The sequence below is a fragment of the Delphinus delphis genome, chromosome 20, assembly GCF_949987515.2.
Source record: "Delphinus delphis chromosome 20, mDelDel1.2, whole genome shotgun sequence".
NCBI lineage: Eukaryota > Metazoa > Chordata > Mammalia > Artiodactyla > Delphinidae > Delphinus > Delphinus delphis.
In genome coordinates this window covers 37,527,493-37,554,340 of record NC_082702.1, presented here as the reverse complement: position 1 = coordinate 37,554,340, position 26,848 = coordinate 37,527,493, and the positions used below count along the sequence as shown (strand labels likewise).

General features: G+C 36.9%; 1 pseudogene; it reads left to right on the top strand.

Annotated features, from left to right (window-relative positions):
* The window catches only part of LOC132416053 (eukaryotic translation initiation factor 4 gamma 2 pseudogene), a 196,237-nt pseudogene extending 178,953 nt beyond the window's left edge, over positions 1-17,284 (top strand).
* The last annotated feature ends 9,564 nt before the right edge of the window (positions 17,285-26,848 follow it).

Here is a 26,848-nt window from a genome sequence, read left to right as displayed (position 1 = left end):
TATAACTGAAATGACCATTTTTATTTTATCATGGAGAATTCAATTCCTTGGATGATTACTCATTATTTGAGATCCTTATGTGAGCATAAAGTTCATTTCATACACTAATACAGAACCAGATTCTAATTAAACATTAGAACTCAGAAACATTTCATTAAGTTCAGTTTATGACAGCAACAACTCAGAATGACTGTTTTATAATTGAGTAATAAATATACTACTGCATTGTTAGTATCTTATGATCTCTTACCCTTGATTTCTCTTCCTGATGGGGCCCCCAGGCCCTTAGTATAGACTAGTGAGGCCTCAATCCTGTGACTCTAGTCTGGGCAAGACCACTGTTTTAAAACTCTGAGGGCTCACTATACAGTAAACAGTCCTGATAATCTGGCCCTAATTGTAGAAACTTATTATCTCTGTTATATTTGAGACAAAGTCTAGCCCGATGAGTGTAGAGATAGGATCTCAGTCAAGTTCTCTGCACATAAATCTGTTTGATTCACCATCATATACACAGCACCAAGCAACGTTCCTAGGACAAGTTAGAAGCTCACAGTTTCATTTATCAGATGAATTAATGCTGTGTCTTTGTGTTGATTACTTGTCCAGGGGGCAGACAATGTTTTAAATGTGACTTCTTTGCTCTAATGGTATTGCTCCTGTTTTAATATTCTCCATTGAATTCTTTAATTTTCACGGGCTCACTTTGTAGTACACTCCACAATGAGTGCTCTCAGCTCCTGTGGCCATGGATATTAATAGCCATATATGCTTCTATCTTGGCTTCTCTCCTTTAACATATTCTGCCCTAACTTATTTGTGGTTTTTGAGGGTTTTTTTGTTGCTGTTTTAATTGTATGTTTTTGTTTGTTTGTTTTGTTTACTTTCTTCCCAGACACCCTTCAAGGCAAAACTCAAATTAATTTGACCTATGCAATTCTTCTCTTTGTTCTGCTTTTTTTTTTTTTTTGTCCAATGTGCCAAGTCCTGGGAATGGAAACTGGATAAGTCCCAGTTCTTACAGAACTAGAAATTCTCAATGCATTCACCTCTCACTCAGGTTGTAAATGAACTCATCAACAGTCTAGTCGAGTATGGTGAAATTGAAGGAGTTCAGAAAAAGAGCCAGTTGACTAGCTTTTGATAACTTTTGAAAGTTTTACTTTTGTTGTGTTTGTATTTTCCCCAGTTGTGAAATTAAGAGACTTGCTTAGATCTCTCTGGATTCCTTTTCACTTCTAATTTAGATACCTAAAATATATTTCTTGTTAAATTTTAAATTTTCAAAGTAATGTTGGAGATACATTTTTACTTTGTTTCATTTTTATTGAGAGGCTAAAAAAATCAGAGGGAAAAGTGCTCTTTCAGCCATTGACTGGGTAGCTATGATGCATATTTATGCCCTTCTAGCACAGATCAGTCCATGACATTTTAATAAGATGGAATTTTAAACTGTGTATAAAAACAACCAACTTACAGGCAAGCAGGACTTGCTTCAAGTCTTTGCTCCAATGTATACTGTATGACCTTGGACCCATGCCTCTACCTTTCTAAGCTTTAGTTTATAAACACATTAATTCACAGTATTACCTAATTCATCATTTATAGTGAGGTTAAATTAGGTGTTAAGTTTAACCCACTGTCAGGCACGTGAAAATGCTTATTAAATCTAAATATAGTTAATTGTATAATTAGTAGACATATTCTTTCTAGTGTGCTTGCAAATTTATTCTGTAAGCGTGAGGATACTCATGACCATCACTGATGCTTTAATACTGAGACTCCTGTAAAAATCTATAGGCCCATTAATTAAGCCTTAGTAAATAGTAGTTTGTTCTTGGAAGACAGGATGTTTTCTCAAATTTATGTCTCTCACTAACCCTAGCACAGGCTCCAGTGCATTATATGTGTCTTGTTTAATATCTGTTTATGATATCATCTTGTCACTCTGCTACGACTAAAGGAATACATCATTTTTCTTTTAAACTCGATTTCCAGTGGCAAGCTTCAACAAGTTCCACAACCCTTTACTTTAAAGTCTGGCGAGAGTAGTATAAATCACTATCCCAGGATGGAGTGTATGTGGCATGCCTGTATCTTGGCCGACTTATTAATAACAGCATTTTTTCCTATAGAGTCTCCACATAGCCTTAAAAGTTTTCAACAGAATGTTCCAGAAGGCCGTTACCAATGCATGAGAGGGATTGAAACCTCTTTCACAATCTTGATCTAATTTTCTTCATTATATTTATGTTGAAAGTGAAACCCAAGGAATTTAAGTGACTTTCCCATGAAAATCAAGATTTCTGGTTCCCTAGGTTTAGAATTATAAAATTGTGAAATTGTGGAGGGTGAGATATTAAAAGAAAGAGAAGTGGTATTTATTGATTACTTATGTTTTGTCAAGTCATGATATGTGTTATGTGAACTCACCTTCACATCACTCTAATTATAAAAGTTTTCTTTTTCATGATGGGGATACATGTAGGAAGCAGTAGTGCTGAGATCTGAGCCTCAAATCGTCAAAACTGTTTTTCCTTTATAATTTTTCTCCTTCAATCATGTAATTAAAACCCCTCAATTGACAAATAAGTGCTTCATTCCCAGAGCCCTAGGTTAAATGGTTTGTTCAAGTTTATAAATGCATCACGTCAGTGGCAGTGCTGGGTGCATTTCTGAGTAAGATACTGTTCATTTGCCAAACACAGTTGAAGTCTTCATCCTGATGTGTTTTTTTTTTTTAAAAAGGGAGACATAATACTTGGCCTCCACTGAAAATATTTACTTAAAATTAGAGGCGGGTTAAGTCAAGTAAGTTCCTGATAGATTGTCAAAAGAGTTTAGACTTGAAATCTCTTTATAGTAAGTTTACAGAGAATACTTCCAGTCACTTAATGCCTTTGGTGCTTCTTTTGATACCTCTGGAAATATGCTACATTAACTATGACATTTTATTCATTTTGTTCATATTCTTGGCTCAATTTGTCCAAAGCAGAATCTTTATTACAGTACATCTTAAAGAGGACAAGTCTTAGCAGACAGACTCCCTTATTAGGCAAACCAAGAGCACCACACAAAATGTACACACCTGTGCACACACGCAGGCACACACACACACACACACACTCCCCAGATAGGTCTGTGTTTCCTTTTGGAAAATGTTGTTTCAGTATAAAATGTATACTTTAAACACAGCTTCCCGTATTTAATTCATCTACCACCAAAGGGACACACTTTAAAGATAATGAATATCAATAGAGACTTCTGCAAAATGTTTACCTAGTGAATGGTAAATCACTCTGAGCTCTGGTAATTCCTCCAGTACACTTCCTATAGGAATCCCAGCACAATTAAGGGCAGATGAGGACTACAGCAGATCAGTTAATGTATTTCTTTGTCATTCTTACAATAATATTGAGTACTAAATGATAATAAGATATATCTAGTAAACCTTTCTGAAACTTTTACCCCTGTCATTTGATATTTTGGTGGGTGATCTCTAGCCAATCCCCCAAACCAGGAGATTTCAAGTTCAACAATGGCATTAGGAGGCAGTTACACCTGGTGGCAAATCATAGAAATTCTGGAGTCTGTCTTTTAACACCAAATTCTACTCTTTCTACTTGTCAGGTTGTCATATAAGGCAAATAAGTGTACCCATCTAGCCTTTATTTCTTCATTCTTGAAGTTGGGATAATAATAATGCTTAAGGAATGTTGCATTTTCCAAATGAAATAAGATAATCTTTTAAAGCATGTGACATAATGCCTTTCAACAATAAAGGTTCAATAAATGATTCCTAATTGTACCACAGGGCACTATCTCTAATGCTCAAAACAACTCCACAAGAGAAATCATTGTCCCCACCTTACAGATTTAAAAAACTGGGCCTCAAGGTGGTACTGTAATTGACAAACTATTAAGTGGTTAAATCAGTTCAGACTCTAAACTCTAGTCTATTCAGTTCCAAAGCTTATGTGTTTTCCACCCCACTAAGCATGACATTACTATAACATTCAAGAAGTGGTCATAGGAGGTAAATGAACCTGTTAGCAAGGCATCATTAGAAAGAACAGCTCAATTTCAACCCTGTCAAAACTCTGACCATTGTGTTTGGCAGACACGCTTCAGCTTCCAGATGGATAATTTTGAGCCAAACCACTAATCAGGTCAGTAGGTCAACCCAGAGGAAGTGTTTGCAGCTAATGTATCCTGGCAGGTCTATCAAAATGTGGTCATGCTCAAAATCTCGTGCTCTACAGGGCATTTCAAGGGCCTTTCAGAGCAGAGGCAAATGATAGAAAATGCCTGTCTTCAAAACCTCCCATACTAAGCCCACTTTCTTCATGCTTTGTGGAACAGAACTGCAGGCATCAGCCATATATTTGCACAAACCTTGAAGAGATAAGGCCCTGCCTCCTAAAGAACATTTTGGAGGATAGGTGTTCTTGCCATTTTGAGGCAAAGTGCACATCGGGATTTTACTCTGTAGAATAATATAAGGCATGCCCGTTATAGAGAGATAGTACAGAGGGAGAAAATAGCATGTATTTAGGACAGGGGCCAATATGGTGCTATTCCTGGCTCTTGTCACTTGTGACCTTGGGCCAGTTGTTTAACTCTCCTGAATTTCATATCATATGTAGCAATGATGGAACAATGCATACAGCATGGAGTTGCTGTGAGTAATCTAGAGAAAAAAAAAAGTTTAAAGCAATCGACACAGTTGGCATCACACAACTTCAGTTCATCTGCTTTCTCTTCACCATCTTGCAATTAAACTGCTGTACTCTGACATCTTAAAGATCTTCATATGATCATATATTGTACACAGTGTACTGCAGCTGATTTACTGAAACTGTGCTGGCAGGGTCTATAGGAGTCAGGAACACAGCAATGTATTGATTTGACTGTAAATTAATGGTTACCAAAACCAAATGGATCCTCAACAATCTAGCAACATTGCTTTGTTTATCTTCCCCTTATCTTACTGCTTTCTCATTCTCCATAACTATATTAAAACTTTTCCACTATCCTCAAAGGTCTAGTGTCTCCTTCTCCATCCCACTCTCCCTTCACCTTAAACATATGACCCAAAAGATGCCCTGAAAAATGTCTCTTAGTATCTGCACTTTTTTGGCAGCAAATATAAATATACTAAGAATTATTTACTGAACACAGTTTTTCTAAAAACAAATTTCAAGGGCGTACCACAGCTTCTGCAATGGAGTAGATGTTCAAGACATATATGCTAAGTGAATGAACAATGGTACATATATACAATGGAATATTACTCAGCCATAAAAAGGAATGAAATGGGGTCATTTATAGAGATGTGGATGGACCTAGAGTCTGTCATACAAAGTGAAGCAAGCCAGAAAGAGGAAAACAAATATCATATATTAACACATATATGTGGAATCTAGAGAAATGGTATAGATGAACCTAATTGTAGGGCAGGAATAGAGATGTAGACGTAGAAAACAGACATGTGGACACAGGAGGGGAAGGGGAGGTGGGACAAATAGGGAGATAAAGTTTTATATAAATGCACTACCATGTGTAAAATAAATAGCTAGTGGGAACCTGCTGTATAGCACAGGGAGCTCAGCTCGGTACTCGGTGATGACCTATATGGGGGGAGAGAGGGGGAGGGAGGTCGAAGAGGGAGGGGATATATAAGTATACATATAGCTGATTCACTTCATTGTACAGCAGAAACTAACACAAAATTGTAAAGCAATTTTACTCCAATTAAAAACAAAAATTTCAGGAGATTGCCTCAAGATGGCAGAGTAGAAGGACGTGCACTCACTCCCTGTTGTGAGAGCACCGGAATCACAGCTAACTGCTGAACAGTATTCAATAGGAAGACACTGGAACTCACCAAAAAATATACCCCACATCCAAAGACAAAGGAGAAGCTTCAATGAGACGGTAACAGGATGCAATCACAATAAAATCAAATCCCACATCTGCTGGGTGGGTGACTCACAAACTGGAGAACACTTATACCACAGAAGTCCACCCACTGGAGTGAAGGTTCTGAGCCCCACATCAGGCTTCCCAACCTGGGGTTCCAGCAACGGGAGGAGGAATTCCTACAGAATCAGACTTTGAAGGCTAGTGGGATTTGTTTACAGGAATTCAACAGTACTGGGGAAAACAGAAACTCCCCTACTGAAGTGCACACAGAAAGTAGTGTGCACATCAGGACACAGGGGGAAGAAGCAGTGAGCCCATAGGAGACTGAACCAGACGTACCTGCTAGTGTTGGAGGGTCTCCTTCAGAGGTGGGGGGTGGCTGGAGTCCCCCCATTAGCCCCACCAAAGAGCCTGTAGGTGCCAGTGCTGGGTCACCTCAAGCCAAACAACCAACAGGGAGGGAACTCAGCCCCACCCATCACCAGACAAGTGGATTAAACTTTTACTGAGCTCTGCCCACCAGAGCAACACCCAGCACTACCCACCACCAGACCCGCCCATCAGGTACCTGGCACAAGCATCTTAGATAGCCTCATCCACCAGAGGGCAGACAGGAGAAGCAAGAAGAACTAAAATCCCACAGCCTGTGGAATGAAAACCACATTCACAGAAAGATAGACAAAATGAAAAGGCAGAGGGCTATGTACCAGATGAAGGAACAAGATAAAACCCCAGAAAAACAACTAAATGAAGTGGAGATAGGCAACCTTCCAGAAAAAGAATAATGATAGTGAAGATGATCCAGGACCAAGGAAAAAGAATGGAGGCAAAGATCAAGAAGATTCAAGAAATGTTTAACAAAGACCTAGAAGAATTAAAGAACAAAGACCTAGAAGAATTAAAGAACAAACAAATAGAGAAGAACAATAAAATAACTGAAATGAAAACTACAATAGAAGGAATCAGTAGTAGAATAACTGAAGCAGAAGAACACATAAGTGACCTGGAAGACAGAATGATGGAATTCACTGCCACAGAACAGAATGAAGAAAAAAGAATGAAAAGAAATGAAGACAGACTAAGAGACCTCTGGGACAACATTAAATGCACCAACATTCGCATTATAGGAGTCCCAGAAGGAGAAGAGAGAGAGAAAGGACCCAAGAAAATATTTGGAAAGATTATAGTTTAAAACTTCCCTAACATGGGAAAAGAAATAGCCACCCATGTCCAGGAAGCTCAGAGAGTCCCAGGCAAGATGAACCCAAGGAGAAACACACTGAGACACATAGTAATCAAACTGACAAAAATTAAGGACAAAGAAAATTTATTAAAAGCAACAAGGGAAAAACGACAAATAACATACAAGGGAACTCCCATAAGGTTAACAGCTGACTTCTCAGCAGAAACTCTACAAGCCAGAAGGAAGTGGCACAATATATTTAAAGTGATGAAAGGGAAGAACCTACAACCAAGATTACTCTACCCGGCAAGGATCTCATTCAGATTCAATGGAGAAATCAAAAGCTTTATGTACAAGCAAAAGCTAAGAGAATTCAGCAGCACCAAATCTGCTCTGCAGCAAATGCTAAAGGAACTTCTCTATGTGGGAAACACAAGAGAAGAAAAGGATCTACAAAAACAAACCGAAAGCAATTAAGAAAATGGTAGTAGGAACATACATGTTGATCATTACCTTAAATGTGAATGGGTTAAATGCTCCAACCAAAAGACGTAGTCTCACTGAATGGATACAAAATCAAGACCCATATATATATGCTGTCTACAAGAGACCCACTTCAGACCTAGGGACACATACAGACTGAAAGTGAGGGGATGGAAAACGATATTCCATGCAAATGCAAATCAAAAAGAAAGCTGGAGTAGCAATACTCATATCAGATAAAATAGCTTTAAAATAAAGAATGTTACAAGAGACAAGGAAGGACACTACATAATGATCAAGGATCAATCCAAGAAGAAGAAATAAAAATTATAAATATATATGCACCCAAAATAGGAGCACCTCAATACATAAGGCAAATGCTAACAGCTATAAAAGAGGAAATTGACAATAACACAATAATATTGGGGGACTTAACACTTCACACACACCAGTGGACAGATCATACAGACAGAAAATTAATGAGGAAACACAAGCTTTAAATGACACAATAGACCAGATAGATTTAATTGATATTTATAGGACATTCCATCCGAAAATAGCACATTACACTTTCTTCTCAAGTGCACACGGCACATTCTTCAGGATAGATCACATCTTGGGTCACAAATCAAGCCTCGGTAAATTTAAGAAAATTGAAATCATACCAAGCATCTCTTCCAACCACATGCTATGAGATTAGAAATAAATTACAGGGAAGAAAATGTAAAAAACAAAAACACATGAAGGCTAAAAAACTACATTACTAAGTAACCAAGAGGTAACTGAAGAAATCAAAGAGGAAATCAAAAAATACCAAAAGACAAATGACAACAAAAACACGATGATCCAAAACCTATGGGATGCAGCAAAAGCGGTTCTGAGAAGGAATTTTATAGCAATACAGTCTACCTCAAGAAACAAGAAATATCTCAAATAAACAATCTAACCTTACACCTAAAGGAACTAGAGAAAGAAGAACAAACAAAACCCAAAGTTAGTAGAAGGAAAGAAATCATAAAGATCAGAGCAGAAATAAATGAAATAGAAACAGAAAAGCAATAGCAAAGATCAATAAAACTAAAAGATGGTTCTTTGAGAAGATAAACAAAATTGATAAACTTTAGCCAGACTCGCAAGAAAGAGAGGGAGAGCACTCAAATAAATAAAATTAGAAATGAAAAAATAGAAGTTACAACAGACACCACAGAAATACAAAGCATCCTAAGAGACTACTACAAGCAACTCTAGCCAATAAAGTGGACAACCTGGAAGAAATGGACAGTGCTTAGAAAGGTATAACCTTCCAAGACTGAACCAGGAAGAAATAGAAAATATGAACAGACCAATCACAAGTAATGAAATTGAAACTGTGGTTAAAAATCTTCCAACAATCAAAAGTCCAGGACCAGATGGCTTCACAGGGAATTCTATGAAACATTTAGAGAAGAACTAACACCCATCCTTCTCAAACTCTTCCAAAAAATTGTAGGAGAAGGAACAGTCTCAAACTCATTCTACAAGGCCACTAGCACCCTGATACCAAAACCAGGCAAACATACTACAGAAAAAGAAAATTACAGACCAATATCACTGATGACTATAGATGCAAGAATCCTCAACAACATACTAGCAAACAGAATCCAGCAACACATTAAAAGGATCATACACCATGGTTAAGTGGGATTTATCCCAGGGATGCAAGGATTCTTCAATATATGCAAACTAATCAATGTGATATAACATATTAACAAATTGAAGGATAAAAACCATATGATAATCTCAATAGATTCAGAAAAAGCTTTTGAGAAAATTCAGCACCCATTTATGATAAAAACTCTCCAGAAAGTGGGCCTAGAGGAAACCTACCACAACCTAATAAAGACTATATACGACAAACCCACAGCAAGCATCATTCTCAACGGTGACAAACTGAAAGCGTTTCCTCTAAGATTAGGAACAAGACAAGGATGTCCACGGCAGTCAGAGAAGAAAAAGAAATAAAGGGAATACAAGTTGGAAAAGAAGAAGTAAAACCGTCACTGTTTGCGGATGACATGATACTATACATAGATAATCCTAAAGATGCCACCAGAAAACTACTAGAGCTTATCAATGAATTTGGTAAAGTTGCAGGATACAAAATTAATATATACTAATGATGAATAATCTGAAAGAGAAATTAAGGAAACACTCCCATTCACCATTGCAACAAAAAGAGTAAAATATCTAGGAATAAACCTACCTAAGGAGGTAAAAGACATATACTCAGAAAACTATAAGACATTGATGAAAGAAATCAAAGATGACACAAACAGATCGAGAGATATACCATGTTCTTGGATTGGATGAATTAATATTGTGAAAATGGCTATACTACCCAAAGCAATCTACAGATTCAATGCAATCCCTATGAAATTATCAGGGGCAGTTCTTACAGAACTAGAACAAAAAATCTTAAAGTTTATATGGAGACACAAGAGACCCCTAGTGGCAAAGCAATCTTGAGGGAAAAAAATGGAGCTGGATGAATTAGATCCCTGGACTTCAGACTCTAGTACAAAGCTACAGTAATCAAGACAATATTGTACTGGAAGAAAAACAGAAATATAGATCAGTGGAACAGGATAGAAAGCCCAGAGATAAACCCATGTACCTATGGTCAACTAATCTATGGCAAAGGAGGCAGGGATATACAATGGAGAAAAGACTGTCTGTCTCTTCAGTAAGTGGTGCTGGGGAAACTGGTCAGCTACATGTAAAAGAATGAAATTAGAACACTCCCTTACACCATACACAAAAATAAACTCAAAATGTATTGAAGACCTAAATGTAAGACCAGACACTACCAAACTCTTCGAGGAAAACATAGAAAGAACACTCTTTGACATAAATCACAGCAATATCTTTTTTATCCACCTCCTAGAGTAATGGAAATAACAACAAAAATAAACAAATGGGATCTAATGAAACTCTAAACCTTTTGCACAGCAAAGGAGACTATAAACAAAGCAAAAAAGACAACCCTCAGAATGGGAGAAAATATTTGCAAACGAATCAACGGACAAAGGATTAATCTCCAAAATATATAAACAGCAAATGCAGCTCAATATTAAAAAAACAAACAAACCAATCAAAAAATGGGCAGAAGACCTAGCTAGGCATTTCTCCAAAGAAGACATACAGATGGCCAAGAGGCACATGAAAAGATGCTCAACAACACTAATTATTAGAGAAATGCAAATGAACACTACAATGAGGTATCACCTCACCCCGGTTAGAATGGGCATCATCAGAAAATCTACAAACCACAAATGCTGGAGAGGGTGTGGAGAAAAGGTAACCCTCCTACACTGTTGGTGGGAATATAAATTGATACAGCTACTCTGGAGAACATTATGGAGGGTTTTTAAAAAACTAAAAATAGAATTGTCATATGACCCAGCAATCCCACGACTGGGCATATACACAGAGAAAACCATAATTCAAAAAGACACATGCACCCCAATGTTCATTGCAGCACTATTTTCAATAACCAGGTCATGGAAGCAACCTAAATGCCCATCAAAAGACAAATGGATAAAGAAGATGTGCTACATATATAAAATGAAATATTACTCAGCCATAAAAGGGACGAAATTGGTCATTTGCAGAGACGTGGATGTACCTAGAGACTGTCCTACAGAGTGAACTAAGTCAGAAAGAGAAAAACACATATCGTATATTAATGCATATATGTGGAATCTAGAAAACTGGTACAGATGATCCAGTTTTCAAGGCAGAAATAGAGACACTGATGTAGAGAACAAAAGTATGGACAGAAATGGGGGAAAGTGGGGTGCGGCTTGGTGGTGGTGGGATGAATGGGGAGATTGGAATTGGCATACATACATTATAATATGTATAAAATAGATAACTAATAAGAGCGTGCTCTATAAAAATATTAATTAAAAAAGTAATTCATGAGCTCCATATTTAAAAAAATAAATATAATAAAATTAGTATTTAAAAGAAGTTTCACATATAATAAGCTAGATGGATTGAAACAACAGGAAGTTTTAAATTTGTTTTGAGAATAACACCTCCTTATAATCTGTCTGTTCTTTACACAATATGGGGTATTTTAGTTCTATGATAATTCCTAAGTATTCTGTGATGTAGGCAGGTCAGAGATTTTGATCTCAGGTAAATGACAGTTCAGAGACCATAGATAACTTTTCAGAGAGAATTAATCAGCTGGGATTAAGGTCTTCCTTTCCCAATTAATTTTTTTTTTCTGTATACTACATGGTATTACATATGCCTATCTTGAAGAACAATGCCTATACTCAGAAAGCCCAGAGCTGTCCAATACTGAATGCTTATGTAATATTTATAGATAGCAAAGGTCTGATCCCTGTATACTGTGTTCTGGGTTTGTTCAGTCTAACAGGTATGCCAGTAGTGCTCACCTTTCATTGTTCAAGGTTCAGTGATTTGGAAATGACTTCTCTTAAAGCAGGTATCATCATACTGTCCTGGATACTCTATCATTTGGGTATACTGCTGTTAGGCCCACAACTAGTAGACTTTAAATGTCTGGGACTGAAGGCCTATTCACGTAGACTTTGGATAATATTTCCTAGATAGTAACTGTTATCTCATTCTCTTCTGTATGGTACTTTCTTTGTTTATAGTTATGGGCTTTCCTAAATTGGAAAGATTCCGTAAAAAGAGTGCTTAGTTTGTTTTCAGTGGTTTTAATGTCAACCACATTCCTCTCTAGTACTTGTGTTTTCGTAACATCAGGGGAAATTAAAATGTGATCTTTTTACACAAGAAAATATTGTTGCATTTGGCAGCAGCAATATTATATGAAAAGGTGAGATTTAGAGAGCCTGCAACTTTTTGCTCTGTGGCCTTAAGATGAGTCTTATAATCTCTGTCTGTGAAGTATGACTAGTAATTACCTATCTCACCTGATTATTGTGGGTGTGTAAGAAGGCAGTGTATATGAAAGTGATGAAGATAGTTATGTTATGCTCATTACTATCTTAAAGTTACTAATTCCTACTGAGTATATTTCTCTATTCTTCTATCTCCAGCTAGTTATTTGTATGCAAAAATGAATGTTTTATTCCTAAGAATAAAAAGATCTTAAAAGTACCTGAAAGTCTAGAAAATTGAGCCAGAAATAATTTAAGAAATGGAGACTTTTTAATCAATACCTTCAACTTTTACAAGACACACACACACACACACACACACACACTCACCATTGCAATTTTGTCACATTCTTCTCTTTAATTTGGTTTGTATTCCTAAGTGTGCAGTGTGAAATCTGAAGAAGGTTTGATCATGCTAACTACAGAATTGTACAAACACAGTGCCATTCAGATGAAAGAAAGAGGGGGACAGAAAAGAGAAATAGCATTATTTAGATCTGTTCTGTGCCATTTAGTAATTCAAAGAAAGCCAAAAGAAATCTGTACCATAGGCATTTCCCTGTTACTTTAGAAGTAGAGACTGTGGAAGCTTATCAAGCTTAAGTAAGCAGACAAAGAGCACGCAGCTATTAAATTGTGGTTTCAGAATTCAAAGTAACTCACATCAGACTGAATTCCAACCTTTTTATTTGCATGATGCATGATAAATCCTACTAACATTTTCTAATTTATTTAGCTTTTACCCACAGGCAGAGGCATTATCGAGTGTTAAATATGAAATGTGCACAGTAATCCTTCTCCAGCTACTCCCCTTTGTTTTATGTCCTCCACAGGTCTCCAATTTCTTGCTTCCCTTTCTTTGAAAGCCCACTTATCTTGGCTTTCTTGATTAAAAGCCATTAACTTTTCTCTTGGTGATAATCTGAGCTGCAATTTGGTGGTACCTCCACTCCTGCCTGTGACCCATAGGATCTCCATATCCCTACTGGCCATTCTGGCCACTTACTGACCATTGGGCCTCAGTAAGGAAAATCAGCCTAATTTCACCATGTAGTCATCTTTTGATTGTAGAAATCAGTGAACATATCAGACTTTTGTCCAGAACAAAGGGTTATTGTGGCAACTAAGTCCTTTATACTGAGTTGTAGATGGCTCCCTCTTGAGGGTTAACATCTGCTTTTTAAAAAAGGCTTTTTAAACAAGGTTCTACTGTATAGCACAGGGAACCATATTTAATATCCTGTAATAAGCCATAATGGAAAAGAATATGAAAAAGAAAATATATATGAATATGTATGTGTGTGTATATATATATATGAATCATATATGTATGTGTGTGTGTTTATGTATATCTGAATCACTTTTCCATATACCAGAAACTAACACAACATTGTAAATCAACTCTACTTAAAGCGTTTTAAATCCTTGCCTGGGACATTGGGTTATCTTTACAACCATTTTATACTATTAGATTTCTATTTCAATGTTGGATGGACTGGATAGTCACTACGGATTCTTATCATTTGCAAGCTAGAGAGGCCTTATAGGTGTAACCCATTATTTCCCAGTCCACATTAGCCTGCAGGAGGCTCGACTGACTTTATTACAACTACACTTCAGATGGAAGGAGTAAAGACAATGAAAGGAAAAGGAAAGTACAATAAGCTGATTAACAGTGTATGTCTCTGCAGAGGGGGCTAAAGAAGAATCAGTTATGGGGACAGATTTTCATGACTGGCCCAAATTTAGGAAATAATCACCAGTCCTACCTCTCATTAGACAAATAAAACTACAGAAACTCAAATGCCTTCTTAAATCACATAACATTGCTGGAAGGGGCGACTCCTTCCTCCCCCTTCCCTCCGCCTTTTTTCTTTTCCGTTCCCCTCCCCCTCTCTTCCCCGTCCCCGATGACCAGATCCTGAGGAGGCAGCTGCAGTGGCAAATGCTGAGTTCTCGGTGAAGGTTTTTCATTTCTCCCATCCCCTTCCCTTCCCACCCCATCCATTAATATTATTCTTTCGAAGATTCTTCATTGTCATGCTGCCAAAGTGAAGAGTGAGATTGCAGAAGGCAGTACTTCTCATTTCAGTGCTTCTTCTGGCGGAGGAGGAAGCCGGGGTGCACCTCAGCACTATCTCAAGACTGCTGGCAACAGTGAGTTCCTGGGGAAATCCCCAGGGCAAAAACACGCAGAAATGGATTCCTGCAGGAAACACTAGGCGAGGTGACAACTCCGTAGCAAACAACTATGCAAATGAAAGAGAACGACATGATGCAATCTTCAGGAAAGTAAGAGGCATACTAAGTAAGCTTACTCCTGAGAAGTTTGACAAGCTTTGCCTTGAGCTCCTCATTGTGGGTGTAGAGTCTAAACTCATCCTTAAAGGGATCATACTGCTGATTGTGGACAAAGCCCAAAGTATAGCTCACTGTATGCTCAGCTATGTCTGCGATTGGCAGAAGATGAACCAAACTTCGATGGCCCAGCAGCAGAGGGTCAACCAGGACAAAAGCAAAGCACAACATTCAGACGCCTCTGAATTTCCAAATTACAAGATGAATTTGAAAACCGAACCAGAAATGTTGATATCTATGATAAGCGTGAAAATCCCCTCCTCCCCGAGGAGGAGGAACAGAGAGCCATTACTAAGATCAAGATGTTGGGGAACATCAGATTCGTTGGAGAACTTGGAAAGCTTGATCTTATTTATGAATCTATCCTTCCAAAACACTTTTGGAAAAAAAGAAGAGACTCCAACTCAAAGATATGGAAGAGGATTTGGAGTGCCTCTGTCAGATAATGAGGACAGTGGGACCTAGATTAGACAAAGAAAGAGCCAAGTCCTTAATGGATCAGTACTTTGCCCAAATGTGCTCCTTGATGTTAAGTAAGGAATTGCTGGTGAGGATTCGTTTCCTGCTGCAGCATACCATAGAGTTGAAAGAACACCATTGGATTCCTCGCAAGGCTTTTCTTGACAATGGACCAAAGATGATCAATCAAATCCATCAAGATGCGGTAAAAGATCTAGGAGTGTTTATTCCTGCTCCTATGGCTCAAGGGATGAGAAGTGACTTCTTTCTGGAGGAACCGTTCATGCCACCCAGGATGACAATGGATAGGGACCCACTTGGAGGACTTGCTGATATGTTTGGACAAATGCCAGGTAGCAGAATTGGTACTGGTCCAGGAGTTATCCAGGATAGATTTTCACCCACTATGGGGCGTCATCGTTCAAATCAACTCTTCAGTGGCCATGGGGGACACATCATACCTCCCACACAATCACAGTTTGGGGAGATGGGAGGCAAGTTTATGAAAAGCCAGGGGCTAAGCCAGCTCTACCATAACCAGAGTCAGAGAGTTTTATCCCAGCTGCAAGGACAGTTGAAGGATATGCCACCTCAGTTTTCTAAGAAAGGACAGCTTAATGCAGATGAGATTAGCCTGAGGCCTGCTCAGTCTTTCCTAATGAATAAAAATCAAGTGCCAAAGCTTCAGCCCCAGATAACTATGATTCCTTCTAGTGCACAACCACCACACACTCAAACACCACCTCTGGGACAGACACCTCAGCTGGTCTCAAAACTAATCCACCACTTATTCAGGAAAAGCCTGCCAAGACCAGTAAAAAGCCACCACCACCAAAGGAAGAACTGCTTAAACTAACCAAAACTGTTGTAACCAAGTATCTGAATAGTGGAAATGCAAACGAAGCTGTCAATGGTGTAAGAGAGATGAGGGCTTCTGAACACTTTCTCCCTGAGATATTAAGCAAAGTAATCATCCTGTCACTAGATAGAAGCGATGAAGATAAAGAAAAAGCAAGTTCTTTGATCAGTTTACTCAAACAGGAAGGGATGGCCACAAGTGACAACTTCATGCAGTCTTTCCTGAGTGCATTGGACCAGTGCCCCAAACTGGAGATTGATATCCCCTTGGTGAAATCATATTTAGCACAGTTTGAAGCCCATGCTATCATTTGGGAGCTGGTGAGCATTTCAGAACTAGCTCAACCACTGGAAAGTGGCACCCATTTTCCTCTCTTCTTAGTTTGTCTTCAGCAATTAGCTAAATTATAAGATTGAGAGTGGTTAACAGAGCTTTTCCAACAAAGCAAGGTTAATATGCAGAAAATGCTCCCAGAAATTGATCAGAATAAGGACCACATGTTGGAGATCTTGGGAGGAAACGGACTGAGTTTCTTATTCCCACTCCTCAAATTGGAGAAAGCACTGTTAAAGCAAATAAAGTTGGATCATCTCCTCAAACCATATATAAGTGGATTAAAGATAACATCTCTCCCAAACTTCATGTAGGTAAAGGATTTGTGAACATCTTAGTGACTAGCTTCTTACAGTACCTTTCTAGTGAAGTAAACCCACCAGTGATGAAAGAGATTCTTCCTCTGCTCCTTCCAAAGAACAGAGCAGGAAAAACAACTGCTTCTTTCCTTCAAGCCAGTAATGCAGAAATTCCTTCATGATCACATTGATCTACAAGTCAGTGCCCTCTGTGCTCTTCAGGTGCACTGCTACAATAGCAACTTCCCAAAAGGCATGTTACTTTGCTTTTTTGTTCACTTCTATGACATGGAAATTATTGAAGAAGGTTTCTTGGCTTGGAAAGAAGATATAACCCAAGAGTTCCCAGGGAAAGGCAAGGCTTTGTTCCAGGTGGATCAGTGACTAACCTGGCTAGAAACTGCTGAAGAAGAAGAATCAGAGGAAGAAGCTGACTAAAAGAATCAACCAAAGCCTTAAATTGTGCAAAACATACCATTACTATGACGGAACTGCATTTGACCTAACCACTGCGAAAGTTCATTCTGCTGTAATGTTTGCACAATATTTAAAGCAGAAGCGTGTCAGTTAGGATTTCCTTCTGCATAAGTTTTTTTGCAGTGTAATGTCTTAATCATAGTCTACCATCAAATATTTTAGGAGTATCTTTAATATTTAGATAGTATATTAGCAACATGCAATAATTACATCATAAGTTCTCAAGCAGAGGCAGTCTATTGCAGGGACCTTCTTTGCTGCCAGTTATCATAGATTGTTTTAAGTTAGAAAACTGAATAGCAACACTGAATACTGTAGAAATGCACTTTGCTTAGTAATACTTGGGTTGTTGCAATATTTACTTATCCATTTGGTTGTTACAGAAAAATTCTTAACTGTAATTGATGATTGCTGCCGTAATAGTATATTGCCAGTATTTCTACCTCTAGTAATGGGTTTTATGTGCTAGATTTTAATATCCTTGAGCCTGAGCAAGTGCACAAGTCTTTTTAAAAGAAACATGGTTTACTTGCACAAAACTGATACATTTTGAGAGATTGTAAGTGCCCTTGAAGTGGTCTTTGTGAGTGTGAAACTAATGGTGAGAATTTGAATTGGTCCCTTGTATTATAGTATTGAAATTAAGTCTACTTAATTTATCAAGTCATGTTCATGCCCTGATTTTATATACTTGTATCTATCAATAAACATTGTGATACTTGAAAAAAAAAAACATTGGTGGAAAGGGAAATACTAAACTCTAGAAGTTATGGTTTACAGATGAGCAATATTACCACCTAGATACATTCACCAAGCAGTCTCATGTGGGCCTTAATTAAAGCTTAATTCTGCATTTCTTCTAGTAATTATATGTGCAGCCTGCTGTTAAATGAAGAATACTCTTTATTTTCCTGGACCTCTTAAGAATATTGCAGTCCAAGGTTGGGACTACAAATTAATACTAAGAGGTTTAATTACTAGAGCATATGCTATGACATTTATATGAAATAATAGACTGAGCATAACAAAATTTTTAAAAGTAGCACTATCATATGCCAGACACCCTCCTCAATCTGTCTGCCTTAATCCTCACAAAATTAGATTTAGTCGTACTGCTATGACTGTTACCAAAAGCCAGACCCTATGTAGAACTTATGATGTATTAGCCATTGTTCTAAGTACACACACACACACACACACACACACAAACATGCATGAATGTATGAAGTTGTTTAATTCTTATAGTCACTCTATGAGATAGGCGTTTTTATCCCTGTTATATAGATGAGGAAATAAAGGGTCAGAGGCACTAAATAATGATTATTCAATAGGTATTAATTAAATGTCTCCTCTTGTTGGATATTATGTAAGCACAAGGGATATAAGGATTAATATGAAAGAAGTGTTCCTGGAGCCTTCAGTCTAGTGAGGAATACAGATTTTAAACTGATAGCACCAAGAGTTATTACTCATTAGCATAGAATTTCTATAATGAAGAATTTTATAAGAGAGTATATGATATAGAGGTAAAATCTGATCTCCAGAAAGGGAAGCTTTTCTCTAAGCCATAATAGCAGATTAGAACAGCTTCCCAGGGAAAGGCGGAGGGAGGAGAGTGAAGACAGCAAGGGTTTGAACTGCACTGTCCAATGAAGGACATGAAAAACGGCTAGTGTAAATTTAGGTGTGCTGTAAGTCCAGTATACACAAAAACTTCTACATGTTATTATAAAAATAAAAGAAAATAAAATACCTTGTTCATACCTCCATTTTTATATAGACTATTTCTCAAATGTTAATGTTTTATATTATATTGGGTTAAATAAAAAATTACTATCAAAATTAACTTTACCTGTCTAATTTACATTTTTAGTGTGGCTACTAGAAAATTTGTAATTACACATCAGACTTGCTTTGTGGTTCATACTATGTATCTATTGGGCAGGATGACATAGGGTTTCAGACCAAAACAAATGCCAGAAGCTTGGAGGACTCATTGGTGAGAAGCAGACCTGTGAGGCTGCAGTAGGTTAACTATGATGTGGCAAAAGCTGAGGCTGGAGATAGAGGCAGGTTAAGGGCACACACCTAGGACTTTGGTGTCAGACACTAGGGTATTCTTGCTTCTTCATTCAACCAACAGCCAGGATTCTCGTCACTCTGAAAGCTCTGGGATACACAGATCCATGTTCCTGGAGTTTACATTCTTCAAATGAGCTGCTCAGAAAGAATGTACCAAAAACTGAAAATGAGAAAAATGATTCATCTCTGCCAATTCCCTGAATGAGCAAGATTTTTGGCCCAGGATGTGGCACTGGGAAAATAATATAGTTTGCTTTCTTACTGGTTACCCTACCCTCTCTCTTCTTTTTACTACCCTTCCTCTGTGGTTAACCATGTTCTCTTTTTTCCTGTTTTTCTTTTTTTTTTTTTCCTAGTGGCAATCTCCCATTAAGAAGATCCCTGGGCGTCCACTCTCATACCTCTTGTGCTAAACCCTACCACTTTCTGAAGGAGCTAATCCTATCTCAGTGCAATGTATATATTGTTCTAGGGCTTATTACATTCTTCTTTGAGTTTTAGTTGTATTCCCCCCGCCCCCGGGATAAAGCAAGGTAATTTACTGAAGCAGAAGTGATACTAAATGACTTTTACAGTTACTGCCATAACTAACTGAATAAATAAAAAGAGAAAAGGAAACACCAAAGAAATACAATCAAAATTTTTTGTAACATGTATAATATTGGTCATCTTGTATTTATAAGCACCAAAATCTATTTTAAAAGAGAGTGTGTGCACATGGCGTGTGCATGCATGTGTGTGTGTCTGTATGAGACTCTCATCATGTGTGTGTCTGTCTGTAAGACCATCATCTAGGCCAGAGTTGAGATGTCAGTGTGGACAGCTGTACTTTTCTCTCTCATTCACAGTAACTAAAGTGTGTTTGTTGTATTTTAAAGAAAATTTCTGTTGGAACCCCCCTCTCTGAGTACATGGTAGCTAAAGTGACCTGTGTCATTTTTATTGGTATGTGTCTACTATTTTAATGGAAGCCTAGTTAAAGATTAACTAGCTAATCTTTATGATGATAGAATTTATTTGCTTTGAATTTTCATGAGATTTATTGCGGGGCTTCCTATTTCTCTCCTACAAGAGATTTGGATGGTCCTTTTACCCACCCTCTCTCTCCTGTTCTCAGTTTTTTGCTTATTAAAAGAATATTTAATGGCTGTAATTCTACCACATACCCTGAACATGGCCCTGAGACTGTAAAATTCAATCTACCCAGGAAGAAAGTATGTAAACGTAAGCTGTAGCTGCCATAGCTATGTTGAAGAAGCATGGATGTGGTTTACAGGTGATAAAAAGCATAATCCATGAAAGAGGTATTGTTTCAGATGATTCTTGACAAAAACTTGCCTTTAAAATGATGGAAAGAAATCCCAGATAGAAAAATCGGAACAGCAAAATTTTAGGATAGTGACAAAAAGTCACATTCCAGAAAGCACAAGTAATTTGGGGTAGCTGGAATGTAGGCTATAAGGACATTAGCATATTGGAAATTAAGTTGGAGAAGTGGGCAGAGGTTCAGTTAATGTCATGTTAAATAATTTAGGCTTTATCCTGTAGACAGAAAGACACTAAAGACATTTTTCAACAAAATGGTATGTAAGTAGCTTTGTGTTTGAGAAAGAACATCCTTGCAGTAATATAGAGGTTACTTCCTATGTGTGCTACCTTGTTCATTTATATTTAAAAATTCTGAAAGAATGAGACCTCCTGTTTCAGTTTCTTTCTTCCCAAGGAACTCAGTATAGTCCTCAGCAAATAATAGGAACTTATGCATCTTTATTGAAAAGAAGTGAATATTATTGGAGCATGTTTCTTTAAGTAGAACATAAGCTTTGGCACAACACAAACCTAAGTTAACAGCCTAATTCTACTTCTTACTAGTTGTGTATCATTATTGAGCCTCAGTTTCTTCATCTGTCAGAATGGGAATGAAAATATCAAGTACAAATATTACTGAGAAATTTGCTTGGTGCATAGACATTCCTCAGTCAGATTTTGTGTTTATACCTTGGTATATACAACGACTGTCGTGTATTCTTAAATTATTCCTCTCCCAGAGTGTATCTTCAAAACAAACTGAATGAAATGATGTTAGATTAGATCGCCATAAAAACAAAACAGCCAACTACTACTGAAAAGAATTTATTTTAAACTTTATTAGTACAATATGTCAGCTACAGAAAAGAAAGAGAAGATTTTAGTGAAACCACTTTAAATTCTAAACAACACATATCAAAAGTTTAGAGCAAGAATCAAAGCCTAGCTACACATTGGGTCTTAAGCACATTCTAACTGACCCTGAACAAAAATCCAAATTCTATTCTGCACAGATGGCAGAAAGCAATATTCCTGTGCTGCCAAAAATATGTGTGGGCTGAGAGAAGCTCTAGATGACTTATTAAAATTGTTCTTGGACTTCCCTGGTGGCGCAGTGGTTGAGAGTCCGCCTGCCAATGCAGGGGACACGGATTCGTGCCCCGGTCCGGGAAGATCCCACGTGCCACGGAGCAGCTGGGCCCGTGAGCCATGGCCGCTGACCCTGCGCGTCCGGAGCCTGTGCTCCGCAACGGGAGAGGCCACAACAGTGAGAGGCCCGCGTACCGCAAAAAAAAAAAAAAAAAAAAAAAAATTGTTCTTTTAGCATCACCTTTGATGAGGGCTTCAAGACATTTCAAAGTAAATGAAAAGCTCAATGACCTATAGAATGCAAAATGAATATAGGATGCTGTTGCTTTGACGGGATGTATTCCCAATGTGGAATAAGATTTCAAATTGGAGTACTATGTAGAGACAAAAACACCAACTGAAACTGCTAACAAAGTTTATAATCTGAGCTGGGGAGATAAAAGGGTGGAAAGTCTTCCAAATAGTTGCATTTAGCATTGGGTGCAGCCCAGTTTTCATTCCAAGTTCTTCCTTGGGAATGTACAGTTACTCCTGGGGAAGTCTCCATCAAAATTTTCTCAACACACATTTAGCTCTGGCTAAATCCAGATTTACTGCCCTCTGGGACCTAGTTCCTCTGGTTTGCCAATCCAAGTGATGCTTTTTCAACCCTTGTATTGGCTGAATTATTTTAAAAGGTTTAAATGATAGTTTGAAGTTCCTTTTTTTTTTTTTTTTTTTTAAATTAGCTCACTGTGCCTGTGGACCAGATGGCAGTGAATGCTGCTGCTGTTAATTTAAATAAATAAAAATAAGAGGTCAGGCAGATTTTCAAATGTTCTGTGTGAAGCAAAGAACAACATGCATCCCCCAACTTCTTTTCTTTCTTGTCTTTTTCTTTAAAATGTTCAACTTCAATGGAAAATTCAATCAGCATATCTCTGATTCCTTTATACTTAACACATCAGAATGTTTTTTAAATGCTAGTTGATATCAAAGATACATTATGAAGATTTGTGTAGGTAGTTTCCAGCCTTTGGTTTTAGAAAGAGAAAAGTTGCATTTATGTTAAATGAATCTAAAAAGGTTGATTTTGGTGCTACGCTTGAACTCCACAAATGATAACCTCCAATCTCAGGAAAATATATTTCTCCATAGACATTGTTATAATATGCAGTTTTATGAGGCATAATATCCTCATGCACACTCTCCTTTGTCATAAAAGTAAAAGGGTAACAAGTGGGTGTTTGAAAAGGGTAAAATTATTGAAACAGTAGAAATGACTCTGGGCATAAAAATAATTGTTGAAAAAATAAGTGTTTAACTTGGATGGTTTTAGCATTTGTAGCAATTAATACTTATGTATATCCATGAATTAAGAATCTATACACATTAAGGATTGGGATGGACAGGAACAAATAGAGACCAGAAAGTTTTGTTTGAAATGCCATTATTAAGGTCAGTTAATCTCCCTGTAACAGTAATATATGTTTAGGTATGCCCAAGTAACAAAGAACCCCTCAAATCTCAGTTATTAGCTTTAGTTGTGGGGATTAAAATAAGGGTCCTATTCATTGTGGCAATTCAGGGATCCAGGCTGAAAGACATTTTATCTAAGTGTACTTCTACATTAACCACAGCGGTACAAAGGCAATCTGATGAATTGTGGCCTCCCTCTTTAAATTTTCATCCAGGAGTGACATATCACTTCATCTCTCATTTCTTAGAAAAAAAAACAAGTCACATTCCCACACCCAATTTCAAAGAGAATAGGAAAATTCAATCCAACATTTGCCTAGACTGCTAAGAGCCTGAAGTATTTGGTCAATTCCACTTAGGTCTACTGCTCTAACCAAAGAAGCCAGGAATGCAAGACCCAGAGAGTGTGTCACCAACGTTCTTAGAAGCCACCTCAAATCAAAATTTAGGAAGCTATTTCACATCAAAAAGAACAGGGTTGAAGCCATTAAAGTGAGAGTAAAATATGAAACAGTTGAAACAAAATGGAAGGAGATTGGTGAATTTTGGTGACTGTCTTACATAGAGAGGGATCTTCTTTAACTCTAAAATAGTCCTAACTCATTGTATTAAGATTAGTCTGTGTATCTTAAAAGTACAAGGTCAAAGCTGGTAACAAATCTGAGAGACTGTGAATCACCAACAAACTCTTCTCACTTAGTATTTGATAGTTGTATTTGTGTCATTCAATGGATTGAATTTAATTCACTATATGACTGTGCTTTAACAACTTTAAAAACAACAACAAAACCTTTTCCTTTCTAACCTATATGGTGTGCAGTTGCTAAAACTTGACTACAGATATGATGAAGTCAAGTCTTTTTCTCCTTGGATTGAGGTATTCCCATAAGAACCTCTGTTTTCCAGATGTATTTTCTCATTTTGAAGATTCTTCTATATCTAAAACCTTCATTCTTCTTTTGGCACATTTGAAGCCCATTTGTGCTCTTCAATAAGCCACAGTGGAAAGATTCTAGGGTTCAGGGTCAAACAACAGGAATTTGAGTGCCAACTATGCAGTTTTAACTATGAGTCACCCTAGCATTGCCTTAGTTTTATCATCTGCACAATGAGGATAATGTTACTTATTTTGCATTGTTTTATAAACATAAAATACTATTTTAAAAAACATGGCTTAAAATTCAAAAGGTAATAGACATGGATTAAATATTTATTTCCTGGACAAACTTTAATGGCAATATTATTTTAAGGGAGGCTGTATACCATAGTATTTAAAAGTAGAAATAAACTACCTTTGTTTAAAATTTGTATGGAAAAACAAAAGACCCTGAATAGCCAAGACAATCTTGAGAAAGAAGAACAGAGCTGGAGGAATAACAGTCCCTGGCTTCAGACTATACTATAAAGCTACAGTAATCAAAACAGTTTGGTACTGGCACAAAAACAGACACATAATTCAGTGGAACAGAATAGAGAGCCCAGAAATATACCCACACACTTATGGTCAATTAATCTATGGACAGATGAGGGAAGAATATACAATAGAGAAAAGACAGTCTCTTCAATAAATGATGCTGGGAAAACGGGATGGCTACATGTAAAAGACTGAAATTAGAACATCCTCTAACACCATATACAAAAATAAACTCAAAATGGATTTAAGATAAAGTAAAGATATAAATGTAAGACCAGATACCATAAAAATCCTAGAGGAAAACAGGTGGAACACTCTTTGACATATTGACATTGCTAAATCATAGCAGTATTTTTTTGGATCCATTTCCTAAAACAAAGGAAATAAAAGCAAAAATAAACAAATGGGACCTAATTAAACGTAAAAACTTTTGCACAGCAAAGGAAACCATTGACAAAATGAAAAGAAAACCTACTAAATTGGAGAAAATATTTGCAAATGATATGACTGATCAGGGGTTAATATCCAACATATATAAACAGATCACACAACTCAAAATCAAAAAACAACAAACAACTCAATTAAAAAATGGGCAGAACTGAATAGACATTTTTCCAAAAAGGAAATGCAGATGGCTAACAGGCATATGAAGAGATGTTCAACATCATCAGGGAAATGCAAATCAGAACCACAATGAGATATCACCTCACACCTGTCATGATGGCTAGCATCAAAAAGAACACAAATAACAAATGTTGGCGAGAATGTGGAGAAAAGGGAATCCTCATACACTGTTGATTAGACTGTAAATTGGTGCAGCCACTGTTAAAAACAGTATGGAGGGTTCTCAAAGAACTAAAAATAGAACTCTTTGATATATATATATGAAAAAAACAGCAATTCCACTCCTTGGTATATATCTGAAAAAAACAAGAACACTAATTTGAAAAGTTCCATGCACCCTGATGTTCATAGCAACATTATTTACAATTCCCAAGATATGGAAGCAACCTAAGTGTCCATCAACAGATGAATAGATAAAGAAGATGTGATTGAGATACATACATACATATATATATATATATATATATATATATATATATATATATATATATATCTCACAATGGAATACCACTCAACTTAAAAAAGATAGAAATTTTGCCATTAGCACCACATGAATGGACTTGCAGGGCATTATGCTAAGTGCAACAAGTCAGAGAAAGACAAATACTGTATGATATCACTGATGTGTGGAATCTTAATAAAATACAACAAACTAGTGAATATAACAGAATAAGGAAACTCACCAATACAGAGAACAAAGTAGTGGTTACCAGTGGGGAGAGGGAAGAGTGAGGAGCAATATGGGGTAGGGTAGGAAGATATAAACTATTAGGTATATAATAAGCTACAGGGATATACTGCACAACACAGGGAATATAGAAAATATTGTATAATATCTATAAATGGAGTATAACCTTTAAAAATTGTGACTCACTATATTGTACACATGTAACATATAATATTGTATATCAACTTGTATATTTAAATTAAAAAATTAAAATAAAAACCAAACCTACATCAACCACTGTGTAACCTTTGGCAAGTCATCTTTGAGATGACTTGAGATACATCTTTCCCATCAGTTAAATTGGAATGATGATAAGAATGCCAACTTCATGGTATTGATGTAAAATTAAAGGCAGTAATCTCCCAAAAATTAGCTTTATGCCTGGCAGACAGTGAGTACTCAAAACACGTTAGGTATTATTACGGAGTTCAACATGTGAAAATGCTTTGTAAGCTATCATATGATGCAAATGTTAGTTAGAACATCATTATTCTTATTAGTGTCATATTTCATTTTCTTGAAAGGAATCATAATAACACTATCATGCTCCATAGATTACTGATAGTTACTCAAATTAATGTGCCCAAATGATAATAACTTTGTCATTGATACACTAACTGTTAGAGAAGGAAAGAAACTGTCAGTGGTTTTCAGTGTATTTTTGGAAGTGGAAATATTTTTGCTTTTCCCCAAATGGACCAAATAGAAAATCTTAAAAAAAAAAATTAAATCTGAAATTGTATGTGGTGGGTTGGTTTTGGAATAATGCCTTAGTCCTTTCTGTTTTGAACAGTTTATTATTTATACTCTATATCATATTCTTTATTCTTACCTTTGTTTTCCTGAAT